Genomic DNA, 6,455 nt, shown 5'->3' on the forward strand with positions numbered 1-6,455 from the left:
AGTGACTTGGGAAAGAAAGGAATTACTTTGGGTTACAGTTCCAGAGTCCACCGTAGCCTGTAGCAGGGAAGACATGGCTCCAGTCAGGGAAGGGATGGCCGCAGGGGCCGGAAGCTGGCTGACCCTTCATCAGAATACAAAATGCAGGCACAGCAAGTGGGGCCAGACTGTAGGACCTCAAAGCTTCCCTCCCTCCCTCCCTCCCTCCCTTCCTCCCTCCTTCAGGCGTTTGTTCCAGCAAGGCTTCACCTCCTAAAGGTTCTGTAACCTTCCCAAGGACCTCAAGCTGGGGATCGAGTGTTCTAATAATACATGAGCCTATAGAGTAATTTCATATTCAAACCACATCTCCTGGTAAATCTAAGAGAATCCCTCTTCCCTTGTCAGTGGCTGAGTCAGTAAGGAGCTTATAGAACAGCTCGGACCATAGAGAATTATTAGGAAATCTTCCTGGGGGCTTTGGTACCTGCTTATGAGAAATTTCAAGATGTGATAATATCTTAGTTAGTTGAGTTTCTATAATAAATTACAAAGAAGTGGGTCACGTGACCACTACAGACATTTCTTTATCACAGTTTCGGGAACAGGAGGTCTGAGTAGGCAGGCTTAGCAAGGACACATTCCAAGGAGAGCCTTTTCTATTCACCTGTCCTACAGTATTTCGTTTATTTTGTTTTGTTGTATTAGAATAAACATGATCTTGAAACACATTCAAATACTCCTTTTTAAAATATACAAAAGTTACCTTTTAGGGTATTTGCTTAATTAAACATGGAACGAGTGGGTAACGTATGCAATGTGATGGCTTGAAGGAGATGCCCCTGTTAGTCTTGTGTGTTTGCATACCTTGTCCCCGCCTGGTGGTGCTGTTTGAAGGCTCAGAAAATGTGGCTTTACTGAAAGAAGTGTGTCCTTGGGGCAGCCATAGAGGCTGCAGAGCCTCATGCCATTTGAACTTTACCCTCTCTGCTTGATGCTTCTGGTTTAAGATATGAGCTCTCGGCTTGCTGCTCTACCTGGGATGCCTGCTCTCAGCTTCACTGCCATGATGCGCTCTTATCCTTCCAGAACTGTAAGCCCAAATGAGCCTTCCCCAGGTTGCCTGGGTCATAGTGCTTTATCACAGTAATAGAAAAGTAATGAATACATTCTGTTTTCTAGCTTTCTGTCCATTTATGACTGCTGTAAAACTTGTTTAGAAACCTTCTATCTCTCATGCTCATGTAAGCTTTCCCAAAAGATAAAATGAAAGTACTAATTTTACAGGGAGGCCAAGGTAAGTACAATTTTTAATGATAAGCCATGTTTAATATTTATTTATTCACATTTTAAGTGGCATTTTAAAAGCAGCATAACACTGCTATCACAGCACCAAAAATTAACAACATCCCCACTTCGGACGCAGAAGCACCTGTCATAGAGTCCAGAGAAGTTCAGGCAATGTAGGAATTTTCCCCTTGAAAGGACTGCTGGTCTCTCTCAGCTGAGTGTATAATCCAGTATTTGCCTGATATCTGAACCAATTCTTCAGGCTTGAATATGAACAGTAGGGATTACTGATGTTCAAAGCCAGAAAAATTAAACCAAAAATCACTGTTAAAAAAAAAATAAATAAAATTCACACACACAAAAGTTCTATAAGCAACTATGGAATGCTGAGAATGGGAGAAATAGTCTTACATAGGAAGAGCCTACTAACTGTTTGTCTAATACCCTATGATTATCCCTGAAAACATACATACAAGTGGCATTATACAGACGGAGAAGGCTGTGTTTATTACCTAGAATTATATATATATATATAATTTTATATATTATATATAATTATGTATATATAAATAGATACTGTGTGTATCTGTGTAATAACAATTAATGGGGAAAAAAGAGGCCAAGAATTTGAAAGAGAGCAAGGGGAGTATATGGAAGTGTTTGGAGGGAAGAAATGGAAAGTAATTTTACAGGGAGTCCAAGGTAAGTACAATTTTAAAAAATTAAAAATTTTAATTAAGGAAAAAAATTAAGGAAAATTTTTTTAAGTCTTCTCATGTGGAGGCAAGGTAGGATTCACAGAAGAAGGAAGAAGAGGAGAAGGGAGGAGGAGGAGAGGATGACAACAAAGGGGAAGAGGAGGAGGCAGAGGTGAATGGGGAGGAGGAGGGGAAGTCAGAGTTTCCATATGCAGACAGAATGTGTAATGATTCAACTGTACTAAACAGGAGTCAATACAAGAACCACAATTTAAGATGTGATTCGGAAATCAAATTCTAACTGATCACAATAGTTTGACTGGTTATAAGGTTCCAGAAGAGTTGTTACAAATACTTCTAAATAGACAGGGTCCCTGTAGTGGAAAGAAGTATATAATAGATGGCAAAAGTAGCAATTGCTTTCAAGACAGGCAGGCACACTAATGTCAAAATTAAAGCCCACGCCTGAAAGTTAAGTGTGAGTAACCAACAGCCTGGAGTAAAGCTAAGCCAGGCTGTACTCCACTGAGCATCTGAAAGCATACATGCACACTCTGAACTGGTGCAGTAAAGGATTTCTAGCAAGAAATAACATGAGAAAATACTGTCATACTAATTTTAAAGGTTGGAGTTCTCAAGCATCTTCAAGGATTGTAGTTCTGAAAATATACAGTTGTAGAGAGCAAGGAGGGGCCTCCATCAAAAGATACAAAGACGATCTAAAATTTAAATGTAGACTGTAGAACATTTAAACACAGCACAGCAAATTTACTATATACACATAAGCCTCTGCAGTAAAGAACGAGGCCACAGACTGCTAAAGAGTATGTTATAAACTGCAGGCTACACCAATCTGTTATGTGAATGACTGTCAATATCCAAATCTGAAATAATTTCAGTGATGGGAATAAACATTAAATATTTACCGGCTGGTGCACTGCCGGGTCGATGAGACCTCCCTCCCTCCCGTGGGTACACACAATAATAAATGAATAGGCCTTGACTCCCAGTAGCAAGGAGGGGTTGCCTTGAGATTGCAAATCAATGGTACCACTGTGAGCGCATCAATAGGTTAAGCGATAAATGGAGGTTGCTGTCATTTTTTAAAATGTTGCAATTAAGTGTTGGGGGAGGAAGGTTAAAGGCAGATTTTTTGCTATGTTTCTTTTATATACATTCAAATTTACTAAATTAATTCTTAAGGAAATCCTGGCCGAAGTGTACATTCTTAAAAGGACATCTTGTCCCAAGCTCATAAAGTTGCCTAATATTAAATCCAGTTCCTATTCCTAAAAATAATTTAGGTTAAGATCTGCAGCTCTGACTTAGTGCTAAGAAAAGGTGCAAATATATAAATTCTTGAGGCAGAAAGAGAGATGAATTTACAATGAATAGTGGTCATGGGAACCTACAAAAGCAAAACAAAAAGTAATGTTTTTTTCTTTAATCTTTTTATCCTATCAAATCTCATGACTTCTAAGTTATCCTGAGCCAACATAGTTCCCGAATAATGTCTTATAGAAAATTTTAGTGTTGATGCTGTCTCTTAGAGATAAAGATACTGAACTTTAAGAGTAGATTAGGGGTTGCAGGCTTATTCAATAGAGCAATTGGTAATAAGAAGTCTATTAAAATATGAATATACTTTTTATACAGCCCTTCACAGACTTGCTGAGGTACAGCCTGTTGTCAAACTGTATGACAGTGTCACCTTCATGGTCGTCACCCCACTCATTCCAGTTGTATTAGTCACTTGTCTTGAAAAAGTACCTGACGGTAGCAACTTAAGGAAGAAGGGGTTTATTTGGACTCACAGTTTGGAGTTACAGTCCCTCGTGGTGGAAGATGCATGGGGGACAGGGACTCGTGAGACCTGAGAGGGATGCATTTCGGTGCTCAGCTCTTTCCTTAAATCGCATGCTTTGGAATGGTGCCTTTGCACATCAGCTAACCCAGTCTAGAATCTCCTGTAGAGCAATTCCCAGAGGTTTGTGTCCTGGATGCTTCCAGAGTCAGTCAAGTTTACAATATTAACCACAACACCAATCAAGGCCTACATCATCATGCATCCTAACACATAAGCAAATCCCATAATGCACCAATAAGAGGTTCTATAACCAAAGTGTTGGTTCCCACACACTTTAAGAATAAAACAACACTGATAGTAAAGGCACCTGGGTAGAATTAGAGAACCTGTCTCTTTGGAACTGGAATTAATTAGAGAGAAACTTCAGACATTGTAGGATACAATCAAAAGTTCATTTCTGTATTCAGAAATATCTTGTTTCTCTGATTGATATATTTAAATAATAATTCCTTACATAATAATATTCTATTCATTTGGGATATTTGGAGGAAAGATGTGTTAGAAATATTTTTACTGTTAAAATCTATTTGTTTAGAATAGATTACTTATTCAAAATAATAGGTTTCATAATGACGTTATGATACATGTATGTAATGTACTTATATAATGTTCATAATGTTCACACCTACCACTTCCTCTTCCCCTCTTTTTTTTTTTTTGGTTTTTCGAGACAGGGTTTCTCTGTATAGCCCTGGATTTCCTGGAACTCACTCTGTAGACCAGGCTGGCCTTGAACTCAGAAATCCACCTGCCAATGCTTCACAAGTACTGGGATTAAAGGCGTGCGCCACCACCGCCCGGCTCTTGGCCCCTTCTTTTTACTTTTTCCATTTCCCTGATTAGATCCTCTGTTACTTTTATGTTTAAAATAATAAAATGGATTCTTTGTCATTTTACAAATCACATATTCTCTGTTATTTTCAAGTGTGAAATATTTTAAGTATCTTTGAAAACTTGCATTATTTTTTAAGGTACTTATACTTCTATGGAAACTTGAAAGCCTGTTAAGTATTGTCCATAAAACTGTTATGAAGGTACATATGTCGATAGTAGGAATTATCTATTATAGTCGAAGTAGTTAAAATGCTCCCAGTACAAATCACTTTATGAAAGGTAACAATAGCTTGACACATTCTTTTCTGATTCTTTGAATCTCTATAGACTCTGTAAATCCTCCTGGAGAAAGGCATAGTCAATGCCTGTGCTTCCTACAGCCTTTCATATCAGGCCATGTCTAAAATACACATGCTAAATGTACCTTTGATGAATATATTAAGTCCTTCCATACACATCAGCATTTATTTGTTGTGTCTCTACTCTGTGCTACAAGCCAGGAGAAGAACAGACATGTCAAAAGCATAAGACAAAGTCATGTAACTTCACAGGTTTGAAGTAAGTAAAGTTAAAATATGAAAACATACACACAAAAAGAAAAACATACATGTAAATAGAAAATGCTGCATTTCCCCATATTGTCTTAGTGCAAGTGTTTTTAGAGAACAGAATGTGTTGAAAAGTCCCGTCCGTGAGATTGCAGAAGGCACCTGAGTGCCTGAGGAGATGCTCATTCATATTTTCATAGGAGCAGAGATCAATTATGTGTCCCTGTGTCTTCCATGTCCTCTGATAGGTGAGTGAGCAAAGGTGTGGTAGGCATCAGAAGAGACATAGTGCACAGAAAGACAAAACAGATGATGGCCTCTCAGAAAATTCAGAAGAACAAAGATAATGGAGGGAGTGGGGAAAGGAAGGAAAAGAAAATGGAACAAAATAAAGGAGGCAGCGAGATCATCATCTGCTTGGAGTCAGGTGAAGCATTGCCCAGTGAACATGTACATGGCATTTGGCCTTAATGCTTTCATATTTTTTCTTTTTTTATTGGATACTTTCTTTATTTACATTTCAAGTGTTATCCCCTTTCCCTGTCCCCCCCCCAACCTGGAAAACCCCTATTCCATTCCCCTCCCCCTGCTTCTATGAGGGTATTCCTCCACCCACTCCAGCCTCCTTGCCCTAAATTCCTCTACACTGGGGCATCAATCGAGCTTTCACAGAAGAAAGGACCTCTCCTCTCACTGATGCCTGACAAGGTCATCCTCTGCTACATATGCAGCTGGAGCCATGTGTACTCCTTGGTTGATGGATTAGTCCCTGGGGGGCCTGGTTGGTTGATATTGTTGTTCTTCCTATGGGGTTGCAAACCATAGGAAGCTCCTTCAGTCCTTTCTCTTACTCTTTCATTGGTGACCCTGTACTCAGGCCAATGGTTGGCTGTGAGCATCTGCCTCTGTATTTGTAAGGTGCTAGCAGGGCCTCTCAGAAGACAGCCATATCAGGCTCCTTTCAGCAAGCATTTCTTGGCATTCACCATAGTGTCTGGGTTTGGTAACTGTATATGGGATGAATCCCAGGTGGGACAGTCTCTAGATGGCCTTTCCTTCAGTCTCTGCTAAAGAACTTCTACTCATACATAGTTTCTATCCTGTGTTCTAACAGATATTAAGAAAATGTCACAAACATACACACTCTCTCTTACCTCTCCCCCACCCCTCACTCTCTCTCTCCCTCACACACACACACACACACACACACACACACACTTATTTTCTTAATAAAACCAT

Source organism: Mastomys coucha, unplaced genomic scaffold (genome assembly GCF_008632895.1).
Source record: "Mastomys coucha isolate ucsf_1 unplaced genomic scaffold, UCSF_Mcou_1 pScaffold9, whole genome shotgun sequence".
NCBI lineage: Eukaryota > Metazoa > Chordata > Mammalia > Rodentia > Muridae > Mastomys > Mastomys coucha.